General features: G+C 44.0%; 1 long non-coding RNA gene across 2 annotated transcripts; it reads left to right on the top strand.

The window, feature by feature from the left end:
• The first annotated feature begins 3,300 nt into the window (after positions 1 to 3,300).
• LOC309329403 lies at positions 3,301 to 25,034 on the top strand. Of its 2 annotated transcripts, none has more exons than XR_014151131.1 (3): positions 3,301 to 3,344; positions 12,463 to 12,642; positions 24,943 to 25,034. It is a non-coding gene; the product is annotated as an uncharacterized lncRNA (long non-coding RNA). The 2 variants fall into 2 exon arrangements; XR_014151132.1 differs by lacking the exon at positions 24,943 to 25,034 and adding an exon at positions 20,833 to 21,030.
• The last annotated feature ends 895 nt before the right edge of the window (positions 25,035 to 25,929 follow it).

The raw sequence follows: 25,929 nt of genomic DNA, 5'->3' as shown, positions 1-25,929 counted from the left end.
CACAGGCTGATAGCATCCATACCACGCCGCACTGAGGCAGTAATTGATGCAAAAGGGGCCGAAACCAAGTACTGAGTATGTATGCATGCTTCTACTTCTCAGAGGTCCAATATTGCTCTATTTGCAATCCTTGTTTTGCTGATTTCATTTAATATTCTAATTTTCTGAGATAGTTAATTTGGGGTTTTCATCAGCTGTATGCCATGATCATCACAATTATAACAAATAAAGGCTTGACATATCTCGCTTTGCATGTCATGAGTCTATCTCATATATTAGTTTCACCTTTTAAGTTGAATTACTGAAATAAATGAACTTTTCCACGATATTCTAATTTTCTGAGTTTCACCTGTAGATGCTACTTCCAGGATAAGATGCAGCAGGACTCCCAAGACCAGGCAGGCAGCACTATGGCATTAATGTTCTGTTTGTAGGATTCCCATAGGCATCTGGTCATCCACTGTGGCTAAGCAGAATGCTGTACTACATACAGCAGGTTTTTGCTCTGGACCAGCAGGTTTCTGCTGAAGACCTTCTGTTTGTAAACAGTTATGTGTAGAAAGGCATGTGATTTAGGCTCATATTCCGCCTTCTGCATCCATGAAGCCTTCTGTGGGACCAATTATCCTGCACTACCGGAGATCATGATCCCAAACATTGTAGCTTGTACAGCAACTTTGTTTTTGTCTCAGTCAAATGGCGGACCTTCACCTTTCACAATATGGGGAAATTGACCTGTTTCTTCAGCCACGAGCGATGTTCCCCTTCAGCAACTCACATCCACATCTGAAAAAATCCCCGCAGGGCATTTGGTTCAGATTATGCATGCCTTCCCAACTGTTTGATCCCTTGCCTCTCTCTCTCCACCTGTGCCACCTGCCATCTTGAGATCTGGCAATGGTTCCTTGCTGTTATTCTGATAGTTTGGCAGATGAACTCCATTCAGCTGTAAATATGCAGTTGTGCTGCCAAGCAGTGAATGATTGGTCTCAAGCAAAGGGGACTCTCTTTTTTCACTCTAAGGTTCTGGCATGTCATTCTGTGGTTAATCACTTTTAGTGAGTGTCAGTCAAGCCTACTCAATGTGACTCTAATGGATGTTCCCAATCCATAACAGAGAGCTGTTAGATGCCAGATGCCAATCTGTTTTGTCACTGATGTGCCTACGATTCTCGCAAATCAACGACTACAATGAATCAACCGTGGTTTGTATTTTCTTATTAAAAAAAAAAGAGGGGGGAGGGGGGATCCACAAAATGTGCAAGAATCCAAATGTTAATGGTGCAGAGCTTTCGAAGTAAATTGATATTTTCCCTCCATGCATGTGGGAGAATGTCAGTAATTTATAGCATAAGTCTTATAGCAACAGAAAGGCTAACAAATTTATTATAGAGCGAGCGCTCATGAACTGCAGCCACTTCATCAGATGCCTGAAGAACAGATAATGCTTTATGCATATTACAAAGTGGACTGTTGTCTGTGAAAGCTTAAGACAGAGGTCATCCACCTGGTACTTGCAAGCAACATGGTACCCACAAAAGCTTCCACTGGTGCCCTGGACTCTGAGATGTTTTTTTAAAAGGAAGTCTCTAGCCTTCCTAGAAAGAAGATTATGGGGCAAAATGTTCAGGTATCTTTGTGTGAAATGAGATTGTGCATGGTGTAGCTACCTTGTACATTATCCCCTATTACTAGAGAACAACTCTCACTGTGTGTGTGTGTGTGTGTGTGTGTGTGTGTGTGTGTGTGTAAGATCAATATTGTGTGATCTCCACAGTCAGGACCAGTAGGACAAAACCAAATTCCCATGTTAAGCTTTAGGTTCCAGAGGTTGCTATCTCTCTAATTTTGTGTTAAGCCAAACCCCCTCCCCATAGTAGCTATTTTGTGATTGATGCCCCCAGTACCCTCTCAAAATTCAAAATGTGTCCACTGATTTACAAGTGTAAAGTCATGTATGTTTGGACATAACATCTGAATTTCACATATACGCTTATGGGTTCTGAACTGAAGCAGACTGACCAGGAATGAGGAGGAGCTCAAAGTGGCATATATGATTCTGTCCCTCGTCCCATTTTATCCTCACAACAACCCTCTGAGGTAGGTTAAACTGAGAGCTGCTGACTGCCACAGCCACCCAGTGAGCTTCATGGCTGGGTGGGGATTCGAACCCCAGTCTCCTGGGTCCTAGTCCAGCATTCTAACCACTAAAGGTGAAAGGTAAAGGACCCTGGACAGTTAAGTCCAGTCAAAGGCGACTATGGGGTGCAGCGCTCATCTTGCTTTAGGCCGATGGAGACAGCTTTCCAGGTCATGTGGCCAGCATGACTAAACTCCTTCTGGCACAACAGAACACTGTGACAGAAACCAGAGCACACAGAAATGCCATTTCCCTTCCTGCCACAGCGGAACCTATTTATCTACTTGCACTTTGATGTGCTTTTGAACTGCTAGGTTGGCAGAAGCTGGGACAGAGCAACAGGAACTCACCCTGTTGTGTGGATTCGAACCGCTGACCCTCTGATCAGCAAGCCCAAGAGGCTCAGTGGTTTAGACCACAGCACCACCCACTCCCTGAGTCTAACCACCACACCACACTGGCTCTCAAGTAGAGAGGGAACTCCTGGGACTCAAAGCCCGCACTGCAAGCACCACAGAGTGCTTCCTTACTAACTTAGCAGACAGTGAGATGAAGAACATAGTTTTTTGGTGGAAGAAGCAGTGCAGTGGAACAGAAACAGTGCTGCATGTGAGCTAGGCAGAGCAGAATGGAAAACTAAGCTTTTACATTCCTAGTTATGTCACAGTAGGCTGCCTCTCTTGATCTGCAAACAGCGAGTGAATCATTCTGCCCCTAGGCAGGGGAGTTGGCTGCTGTCCTGACCTTCTTTTCATCCTTCTTATGATGTGACCATTGCCAATCAGAATTTTTTTAAAAAATTAAAATGTCATATTGCTAGCATCATCTTTTCACAGTAGATTTGCCTGGCAAAGGATTTTTGTCTCCCCCCCCCCCCCAGTAATACATCAAAGCCTACCCAGATGGCTTCCCAAATTCCTAGAGCCCTGTTTAAAATATCTGAACCCACAGCGTGTCCTTCACACATTGGCTTCAGATAACAAGATCCTCAGTGTGGAAAGGACTGGTGCGTCCAAAGCTTTTAATCATTGGCATCTCAGCACTGTGCTCAAAGTTCTTAAATAAGCTGAGCTGACAAAGTCCAATGGCTACCAAATTTCCTGCCTCTGTTAAATAAAGCTTATTGCCAAGAGAGAGAGAGAGAGAGAGAGAGAGAGAGAGAGAGAGAGAGAGGATGAAGATGAAGATAAGGTTGCTCCGCATGGTAAGGACTTGTTTACTTGTTACATTTCTCCCTGAGGAATTGTTCCCTTGCTGAACATGTCCCTGTGGATTCTGCACCCCCCTCCTAGAGTTGGACAGATGTTACTTTTCTCGATTTTATATTTCTCTGGCAATCTCATCCTTCAGTTTGAGACATGGCTCAGTTTCAGAGCCTGTTTCCAATGCCCTAGCTTGGCCCTGACGAGGCTATAGCTCAGTGGTAGAGCATCTGCTTTGCATCCAGAAGATTCCAGGTTCAATCCCTGGTATCTCCAGGTCAGGCCATGAGAAAATCCTGCCTGAAACCCTGAAGAGCCATTACTAGTCAATGCAGAATACTGGATGGTCCAACACTCTTAACTTGGTATAAGGCAGCTTCCTATATTCCTATATCAACCTTGTTAACAAGGATCATTTTGAGGATGGGCTATAGCTCAGTGGCAGAGCATGTGCCTTGAATGTAGAAGGTCGTAGGTTCAATACCAGCAACTCCAAGTAGGGTAGAGGGAGACTAACATCTTGTCAGCACAGTAATGAGTTCTGCACTCCCTGAACTCCCCATTGCTCATTGTGGAAGGTTCCTAAGAAAATAAAATGAGCCCTGCTGGCCCATCTAGTCCAACATCCTGTTCTTGCCACAGCCAAACAGATGCCTATGGGAATCCCCAAAGCTCCTCTTCTATTTTTATGTTCTTATTTAGCTAGGTAGTAGTGTTCATATTGAGGCACTAAGCGCGGATGGCGCTGTGGGTTAAACCACAGAGCCTAGGACTTACTGATCAGAAGGTCAGCGGTTCGAATCCCCGTGATGGGGTGAGCTCCCATTGCTCAGTCCCTGTTCCTGCCAACTTGGCAGTTCAAAAGCACATCAAAGTGCAAGTAGATAAATAGGTACCGCTGTGGCGGGAAGGTAAATGGCATTTCCGTGCGCTGCTCTGGTTCACCAGAAGTGGCTTAGTCATGCTGGCCACATGACCCGGAAGCTGTATGCCGGCTCCCTCAGCCAATAAAGCGAGATGAGTGCCGCAACCCCAGAGTCGTCCTCGACTGGACCTAATGGTCAGGGGTCCCTTTGCCTTTAGTGTTCATATTGCACTAAATGAGTTTCAAGTACTCTATCAGAAAGTGTTCATTGAACCATCTTGATCCTAGGAGGTCCAAGTTGCCTCCATGGGACAGGTGCATTCAACCAGCTTAGGCTGCTGCTCCAGCCTGGATAGAGATACCCTGGTCTTGGCTATGTATTTCCTGGTAAACTTCAAATTTGACTGCTGCAATATATGGGCCCGTCTTTGAAGATGCTTAAGAAACTGCAATTGGGACTAGGCGTTACAGTCACATAAGGCCAGTGCTTTGCCAACTGCAGTGTTTTCCAGTTCGTTCGCCCCCACAAGCAGAAAAAAGATGCAAGACAACATATTCAATGGTAAAAAAAAGGTTCTATTTACTAAATTTTAACTGATGAGAGGATCTGTCAATTAGCCAAATACCTAAGTGCAATTGGGGAAAATCAATGATTACATAAGAAGGAACCACCCTTCACCCCCACTGGACATGTAAGACATTGAGTTAATTGCTCCCCAGTGAAGCACTGGGAGAAGGTCTCCTTGTTCTGGGAGAATCAGCTAAGTGATGCCCAAGATGCCAGACTCGGCTGTCTAGCATTCACCATGGTGCACAGACCCCAAGAGTGTGCCCTTATAATGCCTCAGGGTGGCAGTGAATTTAAACCTTTTCTTTTCTTTTCTTTTCTTTTCTTTTCTTTTCTTTTCTTTTCTTTTCTTTTCTTTTCTTTCCTGGCCTGCACTGAATGCCAAGCAGCCAAATTATGCCAAATCAGCAATTGGTGCCGGCTGGAACATGTCCTTGAATTCCGATAGTGTCTCTTACTTGCTGGACGGAGACTAGAGAGGGTCATGTGCGCATAGAAAGGATGCTATTGTACACAGGTAAAAATTATACTCATTGTTCTGCCCATGTTTTCCTCTGACCCTGCCCACTGTGGCCATGTGACCTTCAGGCTGAAAAGGGTTGCCCACCCCTGCTTTGTAGCATCTGTTTGTTTGTCTGTCTGTCTGTCTGTCTGTCTGTCTGCCTAGCCATCCCATGCTCAGTGTACAGGGAGACAAAAGAATCATCAGAACTTCCAGCCAGGACTCAATTTTAAAGCGGGTGGAAATGAGAAGGTGACTTCCTTTCAGCTTCCTTGCCAGCCTGCAGTAATAAGACAGCTCTTCAGCCTTCTTTAATTATATAACAGTTGGTAAACCTGATAAGATCTCTTTTTTCCCCCCACCCTCCTGTGGGGAAATCCTATAATGTCATTTGCAGTTCTTTCCCTGCCTGTGATCACTTCGTAATAGCTTTCGGCTGAGGTTCAGTAAATCAATATGGCTACACACCAATCTGCACCAGCTCTCAGTGGATCCATACCAACCCTTTTATTTCTTACTCCCATAGTCTTCACAGGACCTTGCCAACTGTCGGTCTCAGACGAAGGGAGCGAAGGGAGGTTTCCATTTGCCCTGACTGCCCTGAAGGAGGGGCAAAATTCCCAGATCAGTTCAGGATTAAAGGTAAAGGTAAAGGGACCCCTGACCATTAGGTCCAGTCGCGGACGACTCTGGGGTTGTGGCGCTCATCTCGCTTTACTGGCCAAGGGAGCCAGCGTACAGCTTCCGGGTCATGTAGCCAGCATGACTTCACCAGCATGACTTCTGGTGAACCAGAGCAGCACATGGAAACACCATTTACCTTCTCGCCAGAGCAGTACCTATTTATCTACTTACACTTTGACGTGCTTTCGAACTGCTAGGTGGGCAGGATTAGGACCCCCCAAAACCAAGCTCAGCACACACCTACTCCCACTTACTAGACTTTGGAAAGGAGGCAGGAAGGCACTCCTTCAGCGAGGCAGCCTGTGTGGGGGAACCAGTTGTGTTCTCCTGAATCTGTCCCCTCTCTTGTTAAGCAATACGAGACATTAAGAACATAAGAAGAGTAAGAAGGCCAATGGCTCATCTAGTCTAGCATCCTGTTTTCACCGTGCCCAACCAGGTGTCTGTGGGAAACCAGCAAGCAGGATTCAAGCGCAAGAGCACTCGCCCATCCTGTGGTTTCCAGCAAATGGTATTCAGAAGCATTTGTGCTTCCATCTGTGGAGGCAGAGCCATCACAGCTAGCAGTCATCAATAGCCTTATCCTCTGTGAATTTGTCTAATCCTCTTTTCAAGCAATCCGGGTTGGTGGGCCACCACTGTCTCCTGTGGGACTGAGTTCCATAGTTGGACGATGTGCCACATGTACTTCCTTTTGGCTGTCCAGAATCTTCTGCCTTTCTGTTTCATTGGATCTTCATGGGTGATTGTGTTATGGGGGGAGGTGGAGAAAAGGTTATTGTCTAGCTTATATTAAATATTGTTCTGAGTTTGCTCCTGTAACAAGGAGTGGTGAAACCAAAATACATTAACTTGCAACCTTAGACCTGATGTGAACACATAATGGCTTTTTATTACACTTGCTTTGGGAGGCAACACTGTGGGAAGGGTTTTTTTTTGGGGGGGGGGCATTAAAATGCCAGTAGCTCATTATATTTTGCACATGAATAGAGGCTTGTAAAGCTGCTGGTTTGTCTTCTTCCATGCATATATTTCTGTTACTGTGGTCTGTCAGAGAACTCCACAAGAAGTAGGGAATCATAAATATTGAAAAGGAGATGTGTATTGACTCTTTCGATTTGCTCAGAGTCATCCCCCTTGTGCTTTTTCTGACCTGGGGGAATTATCAGTGAGATTTCTCTAAATGTCAGCTTCTGTTCCTTGAGCATCTCAAATTAGTAGGCAGGCCTTTGACTGATAATCTCGCAGGTTCAATGGGAAGCAGATTTCCACCCCCGAACTTCTTCCCCTACCCCCTTTGCAGCAGGGATCCACACGCCACCAGGTCTTGCGAATAAATTTGCCAAGGATTCCATGCACGTTCAGCCTTCAGACCGGTGTCAACGTGGGTGGCATTCACATCGAACGCAGGTTGAATGTTGGCTGAGATTCAGTGGCTGTTTCAAGGCTCGGCTGAAAGAACGCCCTGAGATATTATGCCAAATATCTGAGTGATATGCCCTGGCTGTCCTACTGAGCCCCACTGCAAAGGATACGTTGGAACCGGAGAACCTGCCAATATTCAAAAGCAGTAGTAGGGCAAATACTTTTATAAGACTGGCTCAAATTTTACAGAAATAAGTAGAGAGACAGCAACTTTTTTGAGCTCTTTGGAACACTTATTCTGGCTGAACAAAAAGGAAAGGAAAGGAGAAGGAAAGAGAAATGTTGCCAAACATGGAGATAAACATACAAAGCCCAAACCTACAATGGCTATGTTCTACCTCCACTGACAGGGGCATTATGCCTCTAAATATCACCTGCTAGAATTTACAAAAGGGGAAAGTTCTGTTGCACTCATGCCCAGCTTGCAGGCATCTGGCTGGACACTGTGAGAACAGGATGCTTGGCTAATTGGGCCATTGGACCAATCCATCAGACAAAAAGAATGATGGAATTTCCCCACACACACAAAAATGGAATCTGTTCTAGCAAGAGGCAGTGATAGCCACCAACTTGGAAAATAAGGAAAGCAGGAAGGAAGGGGCACGGAAATGAGCATTACATTTCTGCTTGTTTTCCAAAAGTAGCTTTTACATAGTACGAAAGATCACATAAAATGTTTAAATTATCAGGTAAGGGAGCACTGTGTAAAGTGGAATAAAGTGCTGTCTGAGTGCAGCCTTATGCCCATCAATTTCAATGACTCTACTGTAAAGTGGGACACTACCTAGAATATTTAAATTTCCCTGTCTTGCACTAAAGGTAGCATTTCTATCTCAAGCTTCCACCCAAAGAAGGTCAGTGTCAGTGACAAAACAATTCACCTTGTTTGACTGTTTCCGCCCCCGGCCCCCCACCAAAGGAGCTTTCATAGAAACAATGGCATGAACATTATATTCAGCATAGACCCACTGAAATTAATGGACCTGAGTTATTCATACTTGTTAATTTCACCGTGCCTACTCTGAGTAGGACTAGCACTGGACACAACCCAATGGGAAAGCTGAGTGTCAATGAGAGGAGAACGTCCATTGCACCATCACCTCTGCTTTGATTTGCTTCCTTAACTTTATTTGATGACTGCTATTAAGAAGACCCACCCCCCACCCTGTTTCCAGAGCTTTCCCTGGTATTTCATTATCTAGCTTGAGCTTGAATTTTTGCACGAAAAGTTTTCACATTAGAGTAGCATTCCCTGATGAAGAGGAAGATCAGAAACAAAAGCAGGTTGAATTTTTGATCTGCCGCGCCTGTGCTTCATCTCTCGCTACCTTTTTTTAAGTCAACTGTAAAAGAATATGACACTTAGGCATGATTAGTTCTTCTCATTCTGTACCTTTCCACTGGAGGGAGGGGGGCTGCCAGTTTCATGCTCCTCCCTTGATCTGCCGAGTTCCGAAGCATGAGTCAGAAGTGCTTCATGTCAGAAATTAGGATTCTCTCCAAGAGCCATGAACTGATGAAGTCTTTTGTTGTTTTGAGACAAAATGCACTGAGTTCTTCTCTTTTAGAAGTTAGTCATCCTTTTCTCAAGCCTCTCTCTCTCTCTCTCTCTCTCTCTCACACACACACACACACACACACATATATTAAAACTGAAACAATATTTGCAAGCTGGCCTGAGTAATTATTATGCTTTGAGATTCTGGTGCCTTAAATTAAAACTTCTCTTCGTTTCATCTTCTGCCTAGTGTAGGCACTTGAACCTCAAGTGCTGGAGGTCATGTTCACTGGTACTTGGGACAAAGGCCCTTCAAAATTCTCAAACTTGGGCTGTGTCATTTTCATTTTACTTAACGGAAGGATATGTGAACTAGAATCTATCCTCTGTTCTCAGTAATTATATGCTAAAGGTGTATAATGTGCTTTGGGGGTATATTTTAGACTTCAACACTGTGAATAAAAAGTTTTAAAGCTTTAAAAAAGAACATTCTCCATGATGTTTGTGGAAAGAGAATTTTATTTTGGGGGGCAAGGGAATTGATCTAATTTTTATGGGGGAGGAAAGACCACTGCTTGGCCAGGACAGGCACAGGCCAAAGACTCTGGGAGCTTGGAAGGACCCCTCCTTGATGCATCACAGGGGCATATCTAGTCGCCACCATCTCTGTGCCACTTGGAAGACTAGCAAAAGTCAGCTTCCATGCATGGTGGCTACCCGCATTGCATTTTGTGTAAATGGCAGACAGCCACCATGCATGGGAGCTGACTTAGTTCCCATTCAAAAGCATCATCACCAGTCCACCGATGCAGGGTGTCTCCAGGGGTTCAGTACAGGGTGGGTGATTGCCACTGCTGCCCAAGCAGTTGTGGTGGCCAAGGAAGTTGGTGGTGGCCACCTACACAAGCAAAGCTAGGTCCTCAATTGGAATGTGTATGTGTTGGGAATGGGGGCCCACCACTGACACCAGCCCTGGGAAGAGATATTCCCTAATAGTTTCTTGAGGGGAAGAGTTATCATTAGCCATTGCACTAGCATGGCTTCCATCTTTTTTCATTAAGGTCCCCATCAGCACTACTGCTAGTGAAAGCAGTAGCAGCCTGGCCGCCATTTTGTAATCCCCCACAGTGCCCCAGGTTTAGTGCCATCCCAGGGTTTCCATACTCCTCTTGGCTAGGGCTTCAAATTTAAAGGTCTCTGGTCCAGTCCTAGCCAATAGAAAAACAATGTCCACAGGATTCTACATCTCCTCAAGTGTAGCTAGAGTTTCTGCCCAAATAATGCCTCCCGCAGTTCCCAGAGAATTAATTTAGAACAACGTACAAGATAAAAACATGCATTTATGCATCCCCTGTTATTATTCCGAGCCCTTTAATATTACTTGGGGGTAAAGCCTTAATTGCTTTTCTTGTTATCCATTATCTGAGGACATTCCTGAGACATCCCGTAATGAAAAGACTATTCAGATCACATCACAAGCACCACAGCAGACTTGGTTATTGAATAATATTCTTTCCCTCCCCCCTCTTGGTAAAGGAAAGGGCATTTAAAATCAAACAGAAAAAGCCAGTAAAATGATTATTAAACATAAGAAGGCATTGCATTACAGAGCATCACAGATGCACTTGGAGATACATAACTGCAAACTTCAAAAAACCATTATCTGTACCTCATCGTGGTTTTTGTTTCTATTAAAAAAAATGTTATAAAGAAAACAATAACAATACAAAAATAACAAGCCTCTGCACCTCCCACTTCCCTTCTTCTTTCAACAGCAGTTGTATTACAAAAACACAAAATTTGTGAGCATCATTGGTTGGATCCCATAATCAGGTAAGGTAGGGAGCTTGAGTTTCAAACAACAAGGGATGATAGCCCTGAATTGTCCACTCTGGTGGACAGCAGCTCACCCTACCCTGCCTCATCTCCTAAAATGGTAAACTGAGATATTAGGGACTGAATCTGTGAGATGCTCCCAGGGTCTAGTTGTGACAAGAACACCTGGCCAGAGACTAGAGTCACCAGCTAAGGAGCTAGACTTCTTGACTCTGAACTTGATGCTGGTGATCCAGGGACTATTGAACTGAGGATTGGCAGGCAGGAGCCTCCCAAGCCAGATCCCACAACACCAGGCCTGAAGAACTGGAGCCAGGACTCTGTGGACACATTTCCCTGGGTCTGGGTTACTAATTGCAAGTCCAAAAGAAAAGGAAGTGTACCAAGTCAGACAGCAGGAGAAGTGCCCAGCTTTAGGCCAGAGGGCTTACCTTTTAAGAGGCTATGGTTCTCCAGAAGGGGGGCACCATTTAGGAGAAGGGGCCTGGAGGCTAAGGCTTTAAAGTTCTCTGTTCACATCCAGTCCTTCTTGGGGCAACTTGTGCACTTGGAGCTCTCCATGGTGTTGAAACAGCCTTTTGCTGTAGGCTCCTCCATGGAAGTGGAGCAGGATAATTTGTGACCTTCTGTGTGCAAAGTACAGTCATTCCTCGGGTTACAGACGCTTCAGGTTGTGTGTTTTCAGGTTGCACACTGCGCCAAACCCGGAAGTACCAGAACGGGTTGTTTCCAGGTTTTGGCGCTTGCGCATGCACAGAACCGCTAAATTGCGCTTTGTGCATGTGCAGAAGTGCCAAATTGCGATCCGCGCGTGCGCAGATGCGGCGGTGAGGGTTGCGAACGCTGCAGGGTGCGATCGGATCATGTTCGCAACCCGAGCATCCACTGTATATGTTTTGCCATTGCGTTCTGGTCTCACCTAACATTTTATTCTATAAATGTACAGAAACGTCTTTGTACAAAATGTTACAAACTGTACATTTGGAAAAATAAAAGTGTAAACATCATGCAATAATTCAGGAACACAGGGAGCTACTTTACACAGAGTCGAACCCTTAGTTGATCTAGTTCCATACTGTCTACACTGACTGGCTAGTCTTTCCAAGGCTTCTGTTTGGGAGTATTCCAACTCCTACCAGGAGATGCCAAGGAATGGACCTGGGACCTTCCATCTGCATAGCAGATGCTCTGCCCCTGAGCTACGGCCCTTCCTCTTAATTTACATGCCTTTTAAGTGAATTAAATTGCACACATGGATAATTGCTTCCTTCTGGGTGAATTCACATGAGCACAACGGTCGGAAGGGCAGGTGGGAATCTAAAGGAAAGGAAGACTGCATTCACTTTCACCCTGGATTGGTTACTTTCAGCCTGGAAGGGTTTTCTTTCCCTTTGAAGACTTTGAGGATTTCTTCACCAGGCTTTTTAAAACATGAAAAGTTAACCTATCAATATGGGACGTATCTCCCAGGGTGAACTGATGCCAAAGTTCTCCATTTTAAATAATATTCTGGACTCCTTTTTCCCTTTCCCTTTCCCTTTTTTCTTTCTTTTTTTTTACAATAGCCATTATCTCACGCTTCATTCAGAATCACTGTAATTTGAGTGTGGAAGGAGCAGCATGGGCATGTCACTCTAATGAAAGTCTTTGTATGAGATCTGGGCAAGTGGTGTCAAGTGTACAGCTTGCCTCAGTTCCAACATACAAGAAAAATTCTGTTGCATTCTCATTTCTCAAACCAGACCAGCTAGAAGAAATGCTGAAATTAGGCCTCCTATCACCATTCTCCAGCCCTCAGGCAGCTCCTGTGATCCCAGCAGGTTGGCAGGGTCTACTACAGATGCCTACCTGAAACCATCATATATACAGGGGGTGTCACTGCCTGGAGTTGACAATGTGACTGAAATAAGCCCCATTCCAAGGTATGTTGCACTCAGGTCCTTGTTACAGGCTTCCCATAGGTATCTGGCTGCCTACTTTGAGAACAGGACACTGGACTAGATGGGCCAGCGAAGCTCTTCTGATGTTCTTAAGAATCTTCTACAAGGAGTAATGGGGAGCTCAGGGTAGTGCTCATTACTGTGAGGATAGGACCGGATGTTACAGTTTGCTGGAGAGTCTCTCTTGTGATCCACAACATGCAGGAGTGTATGAGATTTGTGGTGGTGGGCATCTGCTTTGTTGTTTAGTTGTTTAGTCATGTCCGACTCTTCATGACCCCGTGGACCAGAGCACATCAGGCACTCCTGTCTTCCACTGCCTCCCGCAGTTTGGTCAAACTCATGCTGGTAGCTTCGAGAACACTGTCCAACCATCTCGTCCTCTGTCATCCCCTTCTCCTTGTGCCCTCCATCTTTCCCAACATTGGGGTGTTTTCCAGGGAGTCTTCTCTTCTCATGAGGTGGCCAAAGTATTGGAGCCTCAGCTTCAGGATCTGTCCTTCCAGTGAGCACTCAGGGCTGATTTCCTTAAGAATGGATAGGTTTGATCTTCTTGCAGTCCACAGGACTCTCAAGAGTCTCTTCCAGCACCATAATTCAAAAGCATCAATTCTTTGGCGATCAGCCTTCTTTATGGTCCAGCTCTCACTTCCATACATCACTACTGGGAAAATCTGCTTAGGCACTGTAAAAATGGGATTATGGATTTAGATGGGCCACTGGCCTGATCCTGCAAGTTATTCTGATGTTCTTCTAGCAGCTCCCTCTTGGGACCCAGCCAGTATAAAATAAACAAATATGTTTGGCAGTCCTTTTGCCCTAAACTCCTTGCTAGATTAAAACTACGGAAGTTCCTATGACAAATTAACTATTTTTTTAAAAAAAAGACCGTGGAAGGCTCCCACTTGCCACTTCCCCCTGCCTTTGCTTAAACTTCATCAGGGTCTAAGAGACTGTTTTTAACTGTCCTGAGCCTGGGATGCAGTCGTGGGAATGGGCCAGTTTCAAACTGGTAGATCTCAAAGAAAATGTTTCCTTTTAACATTTAGGTGTGTTGAGTGTGTTTTAAAAAAGAAAGAACGAAAGAAAAGTTCCTTTTGCTTCATTGCACCTTCTGGAAAGAAATTCAATCAGTCTGGAGTAGATCTATATTGCTGGCAATTGCACCAGCTGATTAATACCTGCAGGAGCAATCACTTACAGTACATCATCTGCAGACTGACAAACAATTTATTATCAAGGGCTTAATTGCTTGTAATATGATAGATCCTTGTAACGAGGCAAGCCAATTTAGAAATGTAACAGTATGGGGGAAGGGCAGGAGGGTTACATTATGGGGATGAATGACCATTGAGGTTATCTTTAGAAGAAGAAAAATGAGCAGAATGGATGTTCATCCCAACTGCATTACCAGTCCAGTAGCAGAGTGTTTCGTCCCCCTTATCTCATTCATAAAACAAAACAAAACATGGGGATCAGAGAGCCCAATATTCCCCTACTCAGCCATGTAGCTTACTGGTGACTATGGGTTAGTCACCTGCTCTGAGCCTAAGCCACCTCAAAAGGTTGCTGTGAGGACAACATAAAGTGGGGGAGAAACATGTACGCCATCTTGAGCTCCTTGAGAAAAGGCGAGATATCAATGTAAACAACGTGGACATTGTAGAAACTGTTTCCAGTGTGCCTTAATTTTTATTGTCCTGAGACCTCCGGGTATAGAGGAGTATATAAATTCAATAAGTTATAATAATTTTGCTGGAAGATTTACCATGAGAATGGATCCTAATGTTGATATTTCAAGGAAGTTCCTTCTACTACAGATCCAGCAAAAAATCCACAAAACTGCTCAAGCTATGACCAAGTTGATGGGAATTTTGTCCAGGTCCCTCAAGTGTGTATTTTGCTCCTGGGGCACTCAGGAGAACAGAAACATGATAATGGTTTGCCTGTTAGGTTTTTTTACAGTTAGAACAAGCCCTTTAAAATACAAACACCTATAATAGAAATATACAGAGCAACGTGGGGGGGGGGGTGAGGTTATGTGTGTGCTTGTCTGTATGATAACATGAATATTTATATTGTCCTACATAAGTGACTTGGTTCCACGCAGACTTGACAGATGCCAGTAACTTAGGTACACTCAGAAGCGGAACTGGGAAAAACATCACATTGTAATCTCCTTTGTGTAACAAGCTCTAATGAGCAGTAAACATTAACTGTGTTAGAAGCAGGCTAAATCCAAAGGATGAATTTCCTAGGAAGACTTGGCCAGATCAAAGAACACTATTGTTATGAACATTCCTAAGTACCCCCTGCTCTTAGCTTGAGTCCATATAAGAATGCAGGCCAGGCTTCTGAAGCCTGCATTGCGATGTGCTGCCCTGACACAAAACATCCAGTCAGGCACAAGATGGGTGTCAACAGGGGCTGGCTGAAGTGTATATAAATCAGACCTTTTTCGCTTAGAGCAGGGAACACTCAAGAACATACGTAACAACCATCACTATGCAGGATCTCCATGAGGCACTTCCCATCGCCAGACACTGCAGAACAGGTGCAACCTTCCAGGTGTTGCTGAACACCAACAACCCACAGCCCTAGCAAGCAAGGCCAATGGCCAGGATAATGGGAGTTGTGTGTCGAGACCCCCCAAACCACTCCTTCGTTGATGAATAAGACACAAGGAGATGGATATTAGGTTAATGTTACAGTGGTACCTTGGGTTACATAGGCTTCAGGTTACAGACTCTGGTAACCCAGAAATAGTACTTCAGGTTAAGAACTTTGCTTCAGGATGAAAACAGAAATTGCACAATGGCGGTGCGGCAGCAGCAGGAGGCCCCATTAGCTAAAGTGGTCTTCAGGTTAAGAACAGCTCCTGGTTAAGAATGGACCTCCAGAACGAATTACAGTGGCACCTCGCAAGACGAATGCCTCATAAGACAAAAAACTCGCAAGACGAAATAGTTTTTCATTTTTTTAAGTTGCTTCGCAAGACAAATTTCCCTATGGGCTTGCTTCGCAAGACGAAAACGTCTTGCAAGTTTGTTTCCTTTGTCTTGCAAGTTTGTTTTCTTTTTCTTAAAACCGTGCATTCACTTGAGGAGCAACTCATAGCACGCGGTGTGGTAGCCTTTTTTGAGGTTTTTGAAGACTGGTGATTTTTGAAGCTTTTCCAAAGTCCGTGCTTCGCAAGACGAAAAAATCGCAAGACGAAAAAACTCGCAGAACAAATTAATTTCGTCTTGAGAGGTACCACTGTAAGTATGTAACCAGAGGTACCACTGTATTGGGCAAATTTAGGCCACAACTTTATTGGTTACAGAATGTGAGCAGTATTGGCTTAGGCATTGGAATTGACCCAACTATATCTGACTCCTGCCCGTCACGCGGGGAGTCCAGTAAGGGTCAACCACCGGTAGGGGGAGCCCCATTGATGCAAACCAACTCAAGCTCCCCCAGGGTTCCCGACAGAGTCGTGGCATGGCCCTAGCCCCACCCCAGGCTTCGGACAAGATCCACCCCCCCGGATTTCTTTAACGGAATACCCTTAGGCTTGGAGGGGCAGGTGATGGCCACACCTCCCCCAACATAAGATCAACCAATGCCTAACCGCCAAACCTTACAAAGTTGTGACGATTGCTACGAGGTATGCCAAATGGCCTGTGCCAATTTGCCAAGTGGGGAAATTCCTACCAGGCCCCTCAATAGTGACCAACTGAGGTCCATAGCAAGGCCAATGCCGAAACCTGAAAATTAGGGAAGGAGGGAGGTAGATTGAGGAAGCGAGCCAAGAGTAAGCTTTCCGACTCGTGCCTCAGTTTAAATGGGGCCTGGCCACACCTCCCCAGCCAGTGGATTGGCTGGCTGGACAATGACATGGCCAGGAACCTCCGGGTGATGCAAGACTTCGTTCCCTGCCCCCGGAGGGGAGTGGATGGCCATGTGGTCCACCGCAACTCCTCCCCACTGGGAAGTGGAGCGGATTTGCTAGGTCTATCCACCTAGCACCTGCAATGCTGAGTTGGGAGAGGTGAAATTAAGAGGGTCCTCTGGCTGTTGACTAATGGAGACCTGGCAACTCACCACTGATACCAGGTGCTGATCCTTAGCCCTGAAGCTCTAATGAGAACAAAGTGTGGGTCTTGCCCCTTAGTGTGCAGGTTGTATAGGTCTTGCAGGAAAAGACAGATGTATGCAGATTTAAAAGGTGGCTTGCTAATTGGGGTTCAGCCACAAAGCTTATCTGGGTGGACGTTGCCGCTGAATTATTGCCACTTGCCATCTTACACAGAAAAAGAGAAAGGTTAATTACCCAGGAATAGGAAATTAATAACTGAAAAGAAAGCCTTTGTGCAATGTTAAAAAAAAAAACACTTTTTTTTCATAATTATGTCAGTACTGTGTTTCTAATCATTCCTCATGTTGAGATAAAAGTGTTATCAAAAGGATTGTGTTTGAATGAGAATTATTTTTTTCCTTTCATATTCTGAGCAGCACCATGAAGACTCTTAAACGTAACAGGAAATGTCAGGTTTATTGGGAAACGCATGGCTTTTTCTACAGAAGTGCCAGGACTTGATGTACCTTTGAAATTATAATTCACAAGAATAGATTGGGCGGGGGGGGGCAGGGACCAGGAAACTTTTAAAACAATGGTGTAACAACTTGTTAACTGCAGTTACATAGCTATCTCCTGCAGCTTTTAAATACATATTTTTGCATCATCTATGCTTGTTACCTCCATTTGCTACTGTACTCTTCCCTGATAAGAATGTAAAAAGAGCCTCCTGACTGAAGCCAATGGCTATCTCATCCAGCATTCTGTCCTCATTGTAGCCTAGGTGCCTAACCCTTTGTACCCTCAATGCAGCTCAATGGGGAAGGAATTTCCAATCTGCCCATTTATTCCTACTTGCCACTTCTGTTTCACAAGAGGATCTCTTAGTCCAGGACTGCTAAGCTTTCTCAGGTACTTGGTTGAAAGCTTTTTGAAAGTCCAAGTGCATGATATCAACTGGGTCATCTCTATCCATATGCCTGTTGACACTCTCAAAAAACTCTAATGTTAGTGAGACAGGATTCACCCTTGCAGAAACCATGCTGGTTCTGCTTCAGCAAGGATTGTTCTTCAGTCATGACTCCCAGCACTCAAAAAAAAACTACAGTTCCCAAGAATCTTGGCAGGAAGCCATGACTGTTGAAGTGGTATAAGAATGTCTTTTTGGGGAGGGAAACGAAGTTGTGTGTTTTAAAAAATACATGACTGTATTTAGGTTTCCTCCTGACAGGATTATTTTTCCTTGGCATTCCTCCAAAGCTTGACTTTCTTCATTGATTTTATTTTTAAGGAAAAGGAAAAGAAAGAAAACATGTTCAGTTCCAACACAGTTGAAAAGCTTTAAGGCTGCTTTAAAATTGATCTAATTGTGTTTTCTGTCTTTTAATCATTGTATGTATAAAACAAAAACAAATGAAAGGTGACCTTTGGATAATTGATTTTCAGTATGGAAATTTCCCAGCAGAAATTCTTTGCTGCTGGTGAAAAGATTTAAAACAATAAAATGCCCCACTCTCTTCAAAGGCTTGTGTGTCTAATGTCCACACCCTGGACCCATTCCTTAGCCAATTCCTATTAATAGTCTGAAACTTGCATTAAAACTTTAGTAATGTGTTCTCATGAAGACATGGGTGACTGTCAGGGCATCTACAAGTTTATAGCTCTGTCAGCTGCTTGAACATAAAATTCATGGCGTGGTAGCAATAGTTTCACAATCACACCAAATTCTAACCTTTGGCCCTGATCACTGTCAGGCAACTGAGAATCCCATCTTTCCTGTTTACATGTTGGCAAGTTTGTAGCCCTCACTGCAGTGGAACTAAGCTGAGAGAATAAATCCACCATGATGCTCCCTCAGCTGTCACCTACCAGGTTATAGGAGGGAGGATCATGGTGGATTTATTCTGTCTGTTTTCAGCACTCCCACAATACAGCAATGTGGTGGGTTTCCCATTCATACAAATAGAAACTTTTCTCAAAGCCTTCTTGCCATGTGAGGAAGCTGAGGAGAGGCCATTGGCCAAATCTAAAGGACTCATGGGTTATATCTGGCCAGCATAAGCATAAGCTTAGCCTCCATTTTAGGTTAACCACAGTTTGTCAGATCATCCAGACCTTGACAAACTGTGGTTAATTTTAACTATGGAAACCAGCCAGCATCAAACTGTGGTTTAAAAAGTTGACTTGCTTTCATTCATCATAGTCAAGATGGACCACAGTTTAGTGTTTGGGTGACATGTGAAATTGTGATTAATTCAAAAGAGAAGCAGAAGCTTCCATCATCTTCCTCATGGTCACGTCAAAGAAAAAAAGAAAACTCACATGCCTGGGGAAAGCTGGGCCCATTTACAAGGGTAGCCAGTACAATGTGTTCCAGAGGTTGCAGGATCCAGTTCCCATCAGTCCAAGCTAGCAAGGCCAATGGTCAGAGATGATGGGAGTCGGAGTGCACTGACATATGGAGGGCACCATATTTTCTGCTTTAACATTACACCTCAACATAGCCAATGTGTCCATCTTCTGCAGCTAGTACTTTCCACTAGCTAAACTAGGTAAAAGGCGTTTCCGTGCGCTCTGGCAGTCGCCACGGTCCTCCGTGTGCCAGTAGCGGTTTAGTCATGCTGGCCACATGACCTGGAAAACTGCCTGTGGACAAACACCAGCTCCCTCAGCCTGAAAGCGAGATGAGTGCCGCAACCCCATAGTCACCTTTCACTGGACTTAACCGTCCAGTGGTCCTTTACCTTACTTTCAACCAATTTATATCAACACTGAGAAGTGAAATATTCCAATTAAACACCAGAGCTCCTTCAGCAAAATGCATAGATTTTCCCAGAGAGCCACAGGTGGACTCTCAGGGACCTTGTAGAGAGTCCATATACCAGGTCACAGTTCTAGCAACCATCACTTGCATGAACTTATTTAAATAGGAAAGCAATAGTAGATTTCAGTGTTGTCACAAAGTATCTTTAAATACAGTAATTTTGTCAAATTATGAGTAATTTTCAGTTGCAAAGAAAGTCTTCTGCTGTTTAGGAGAAATAGGAAAGGAAAACAAGCTGAGCTATTATTGCACATTTCAGAAATCTAGTCCCACACAGGCACAGAACTCAAGTGTTGTCATTAAGAGTAAATTATTTAATCAAAAATATGTGTGCATGTATATTCACAGCTTTGGATCTGCAGCCTGCTTGTTACTCTGTTTCCCAGTTTTTATATCAATGCTACTTGATTTTTTTATTTTTAAAAAATCTATTTTTATTAAAATTTGTAAAATGTAACAAGAGAGGGGGGAATTTGCATACAGACAAAAGTAAATGACAAAAAGCACTAAAATCATATGTAATATAAAATCCAGCAGAAGACAAAACAATTGCAATCATTTTCCATGCAATAATTTTTCATACAAACTTGCTAAATGAAAACATGAAAGAATGAAGGCATGAAGTGTTAAATTCATTGTTTTCCTTGCTCCCCAGTTCCTTGCAATCCAACAGAAATATAAATGGCATGCCTGCCTAAATAAATGCCAATTACCCTCTTTTTTTGGGGGGGGGAGCAGATTTGCCATACCCTCCACCCCTACAGAAAGAGGAGAAATGGTTTAGTCTGGGGTGGAGCATGCTGTAGCATGTGGGACAGATTTGTCCAATGTGGGAAGAGACAGTTATCATGCTATTTAAAGGGCTCCCTGCCACACTCTTTTCACTTCTTCATTAAGCATCCACCCTCCCAAGGTTTACACTGTGGACCTTGCTAGTTGTTCTATTGAGGTATGAGGATGAATTTTGTGGTGAGCCCCTGACTCCTCATTTTTGCCTATTTCACACTGTCTGGTGCTGTTTGCAATAGGTGTGAAATGAATTCTTTATTTTTTAGATTTAAAATTTAGAGATTTTTTAAAAGCCAGTTAGGGATAGGGAGTGATGGTCCTTCTTGTTATTAAAGAAATCTCACTAAATACCCACCCACCAACCCCAAAAAATCCACAATTATCCATTTTACTTGATTTTTCAGTGGGTATTGATCAGTGAATTAAGCCTACTCCCTGTGTAGGTGCATTTCATTAATTATCTCTTTTAAATCTGGTTTGTTTTTGTTTTTTTTATAAGGAGCCTGCTGAAATACAGGCTGTTTCTGAAGAGGATGGGCTCTATTAAGAACGTCTGTTGAACAAAGAAGGTAGTGATTTTATCTGTCTCCAAGTAATCTCCATGGCTGCTTCAATCTGAGACAATGGAATCATTATGCACAGTTTGGTAGATATGAAGAAACTGAGATCGGGAAACACAGGTTACAAGGACAATGTTCTATTCCAGGGGTCTGCAACCTTTAAGATAAAAAGAGCCACTTGGACCCGTTTCCGAAGGGAAAAAAACTTGGAGTCGCAAAACTCGTCATTATAAAAATAACTTTTTTGCCACTTTTTATTATTTCTTTGTTTGACCCCTCAGAATTACTCCTTCTCATAGAAATAAACATTAAATTAACAAGTTACCTTTTTGTGTGTGTGTGTTCTTCACTCCCCTTCAAAACAGTGACCAGCGTACATGCCCCTTACAATGTAGCGGGTGGGCGGGCGGGCGGGCGGGCGGGCGGGAAGGTGACGTCGGGACAGTGCATGACTAACGCACGCACTGCCCCTATGCGACGTCACAGCCAGTACAGCACCCGCCACAGTGGGGAGTGTCAGGGCGCACAATGCGCCTCCTCCCCTCGCTAGTATCCGCCCCGGAGCCGCGGCAAAGGTGTAAAAGAGCCACATGCGGCTCCGGAGCCGCGGGTTGCAGACCCCTGTTCTATTCTGTTCCAGTTTTACCAATCACCGGCAGGCCTTTAAATTCAAAAACAAACATTTGATTCCATACAAGGACAGAAATAATCTCAAAATGACAAGAAAGCCCACTATTGGTACATTTTTCACTGTTAAAGGCTGCAGTCTGAACCCCTGGCCAGCTGCTGTTATACCCAACCTGGCCTCCTGCCAATTTCAAGGATCATCAGAATGCAGGGTGTCTCTTGCTTTCAGAGACCACCTAGTGAGACTCTTACTCTCACAAGCATGGATGCTCTTTGTCATCATCAGTCCCATCTGTTCGTAAGTTTTATTTCCTCTGTTAGGTACTCCTGGTTGCACTGCCACAGCTTCTCTGTAGACGAGGTTCCCTGCCTAATAGAATTCCTTCTCAATTCATTAGTGGGCTGAAGACACTAGAAGCTCAGTGTTATGTACTGAGTTGAATAGGATCCAAAATGCAGCAGTCTGATTGGTCCTAGAACAATGCAGCAGTATGATTGGTCCGCAGGAGCCACCCAATCCAGCTCAAGGTGGAGGTGAATCCACAACCTGATTGGCCTACAGGAGAATCCCAGAATTAGCCAATCATGTGCAGCCCATTGTGTAAATAATGAATATTAAGCAGATATTGTGGAGGAACTTCCATTCCTCCTCACCACTATGATCTGAATAAAGAGCCACTCTCGACTCCGAGTATATTTCACTCAGCTTCTTGTTTTTGTCAAATGAGACTCACCAACTCAGGAAATGACCAATGGCGCTCCTGCAGATGATCTCAGCAATCAAGCTGGAATATAAGGATCCCCGAGGTACTCAGGACCTAAGTCATTCAAGGTTTTGAAAATTAATACAGGGACCTTGAACTTGGCTCAGCAGTAGATGGGCAGCCAGGACATCTGTTTTAACAATGGTGCTACATGTTCTTTGTCAGATGTTCCCATCAGCAATCTGGCTGCTGCCTTCTGAACCATCTGAACAAGGTCCAAGGGTAGCCCCACATAGACTGCATTGCAGTATACATCTTTGCCAAGCAATTTTCCCTAACAGAATGCATTTCCTATGTTAATTTTGCCAATGTATGCATTCATATGCACACTTATATGCCTTTTCGTACACATTCTTTGGTTGGAGAAGGACACTGAAACTTTCAGATGAGTGTGAATCTCGAAGGGTGGCTTTGGTTCACACATTATTTCAGAAAGTGTAAATTAGGTAAGTTTGCCTTTAAATGTAAACTGAGTCCGGCCATCCCTAATTGCCTTTGATCCTGAAAGCAGAATATATCACTATCATGGCTAGCAGTTATAGACAGCCTTACCTTCCATGAATTTGTCAAAGCCCCTTTAAAACCATCCAAGTTGGTGGCCATCATCACATCTTCTGGAAGCAGATGTGATGGTGGCTGTAAAGACATTGAGGGCCTTTTTTTGTTCTGTTAATGGCCTATTTTGGGAGAAAGGAGGCTGCACAGCTGACAGAGAAAGAGAAACCCAGGATCTGCCTCAAAGGATAGAACTCCTTTAGTGCAGTGAAGGCCCCCTTTTTAGACACATTAAAGACTTCCATTTTCTTTCTAAAACACGTAGTAAAGTGTTATGATTCCATTGAACAGAATTTGGGCTATCTCTGCAGCGGTTGTTCCACACCTGCCTTTCAAAGCAATTAACATCTGAAACATTGCGCTGTACATCAAATGGGCCCTTTTGCTTAGCAAATCCAGAGTGTTTTGCCTTTTTCCTATTATTATCTCCAGGCAATTCCGGCAGTGCTTCTTATATAATCATACATTAAGTAACCAGAGCTATCTATTAGCTTTCAATCATCACATATGAAGGGATTAAGGGGAGCCCAGTTCCTCCAAATACAAAACAATGGGACAGGAAGCAGAAGATTTAATATTGTGTCGGCGGCGCCTTTTGTCAAGAAAACTCCTTCACTGTATCAAGCATTTTGATAGCTCAAGGAAACAAGAATGGTGAAGACTGAGATGAATGCTCGCCTTTTTTGCTTTCAAGTACCGGTACTCCAAGTCTATATACCTGCCCTTACTCTCCTTTATCCCCAAAGAGTGCTCATAACCAGGAATGAATAGCTGTAAAGATGGGGACAGGGTGAGAATTCAGGCCCAGGAGCCAAATGCAGCCCTCTAGAGTCTCCCAGACCACAGTATTCTCCAGCTCTGTCTCACATCCTTCTTTGTTGTTTTACTTGACTAGAATGTGTCCCTGAACACCAATAAGATATAGCTCTCCCTCCCCCACATGCTGAAGACACATCACTTACCCCTGGCCTTCAACAGTTGAGATGCTTGGGGGCAGCGGTAGGCAACCTAAGGCCCGGGGGCCGGATGCGGCCCAATCGCCTTCTTAATCCAGCCCGCACATGGTCCAGGAATCAGCATGTTTTTATATGAGTAGAATGTGTCCTTTTATTTAAAATGCATCTCTGGGTTATTTGTGGGGCATAGGAATTCATTCGTTGTTGTTGTTTTCAAAATATAGTCCGGCCCACCACATGGTCTGAGGGATGGTGGACCGGCCCACAGCTGAAAAAGGTTGCTGACCCCTGTTTTGGGGTGAACCCACCTCTTCTATGCTTGCTGCTTTGGTTCAGAATTATTGTGGGGGTTTTTACTTGTTTTCATAATTATATTATTTTTGTACCCTGCCTCGGGTGTCATGGGCAGCCCCGGACAGAAAAGGAGGAGGCAGGAGCAGGAGTAGATGAAAACCTGGAAGGCTGGTACCCAAGGCTGGAGGGTAGAAATCCTCTCCTTGTGACTCAAGATGTCAGAGAGGGGAAAGCAGACTGGTTAGCTCTCTCCCTTCCTGTGGAGTGCAGAGACTCATCAGAGAGCAGGGAGAATATTGTCTTTGCTCTATTCTGAATCCTCCCCAGAGGTTATTATTTTATTTATTTCAGATTTTTACTCAGCAATATTTGACATTTCTAAGAATGGGTATATAAAATGTATTTTTTAATAAATAAAAAACTCTTCTAAAAGATCAGGAAGATTGGGCCAGTGAGATGATTTTTTTAATTTAGATTCTTTACTTTTGGATCAGATAGTTCCCCCCCCCCCAGACAATTTGTTGAGGTCCTGATTGAAATACCATTTGCTGCATTATAATAAAATATTTTTTAAAAAAAAAAGAAAGAAAGAAAGGCAGAACTCTGAACTTATCGGAATGTTTTGGATTCCTTTAACCTGGTTCAATTAATATGACTTCTGTCTGACATTCTACTTTGAATTAAAAGCCTCTGGATATTATCTTTCCAGGAAGACAGAAGCATACAGCAGTACCATCTTTTAAAAAAAATATACGAAAAGAAGGCATGGTGAAATCATTTTTAATAAGATCCGCCATGACTTTGCTTAACCCCTTTGCCAATGCATGGGAATTATTTTTTCCTTATCATACAGATTCTTTGTGGCATTTCCCAATCAGAAATTGCATCCAAGCCTGCCAAAAATGAGAAGATGACGTCCCTTGCTGATTACATGCTCAATGTCCTCTGCATAATATATCCAGGCAAGTTGTCAAAGTCTCTCATTCCCCTACTCTCAGTCTCTGGTCAGGGGATAGAGACATCATGATTAGTGATGAGGCAATTATTTGAAATTGGGGTTTGTGTGTGCTTAAATAGGCAAGTCCCCCAGCTCACTTGCAGCAGCAGCAATTTGAGGTGGGGACAGCTCTCCATTTCCTGAAACAACACCTTCCTTGAATTACTGGCACACCTCTCTCCAGAAAGCTTAAAAAATACACCTCCTTAGGAGGAAGGGGATACCAGCAGGTATAGACTCCTTCCACATGGGTAAGAGCCCCTTGGCAGCATATGACACACAAACACAGAAGAGAAGGGCCTTAGCTAGGTAGTAAGGCATGATGGATACATATATAATTATGTATGGTGCAGAGAAAGTGGACAGAGAATTGGGCCAGCCAATGAAACTGAAGGATGGGATATTTAGAATAAATAAAAGGAAAGCCTTCTTCACAGCTGCTTAGTTAAACTATAGAGTTTGTTGCCACAAGACGTGGTAGAGGAACTTTTTCAGTCCAAGGACTGTAGTTCCTTGTGGGAAACCTTCTGGGGGCCATATAACAGGGGTGGGTGGAACAATGGGTGGGACTCTTAGTTTTGTACAGTATTTCAGACCCTCCAAGTGTCCCTGTTTTCCAGGGACAGTCCTGGATTTACAGAAGACATCCCGGTTTCTGATTTGATCCTGGAATGTTCCGCTTTTCTTTAGGATGTCCCTATTGTCATCAGAGAAATGTTGGAGGGTATGGAGTTATGCAACCCCTGAGCCATCTGAAGGCAGCCTTCTATAGGGAAGTTTTAATGTTTGTGTTTTATTAGGGTTTTATATTTGTTGGGAGCCACCCAGAGTGGCTGGGGCAAC

This window comes from Podarcis erhardii (genome assembly GCF_964252035.2).
Source record: "Podarcis erhardii genome assembly, chromosome: 14".
NCBI lineage: Eukaryota > Metazoa > Chordata > Lepidosauria > Squamata > Lacertidae > Podarcis > Podarcis erhardii.
This window is presented reverse-complemented; position numbering and strand designations above follow the sequence as displayed.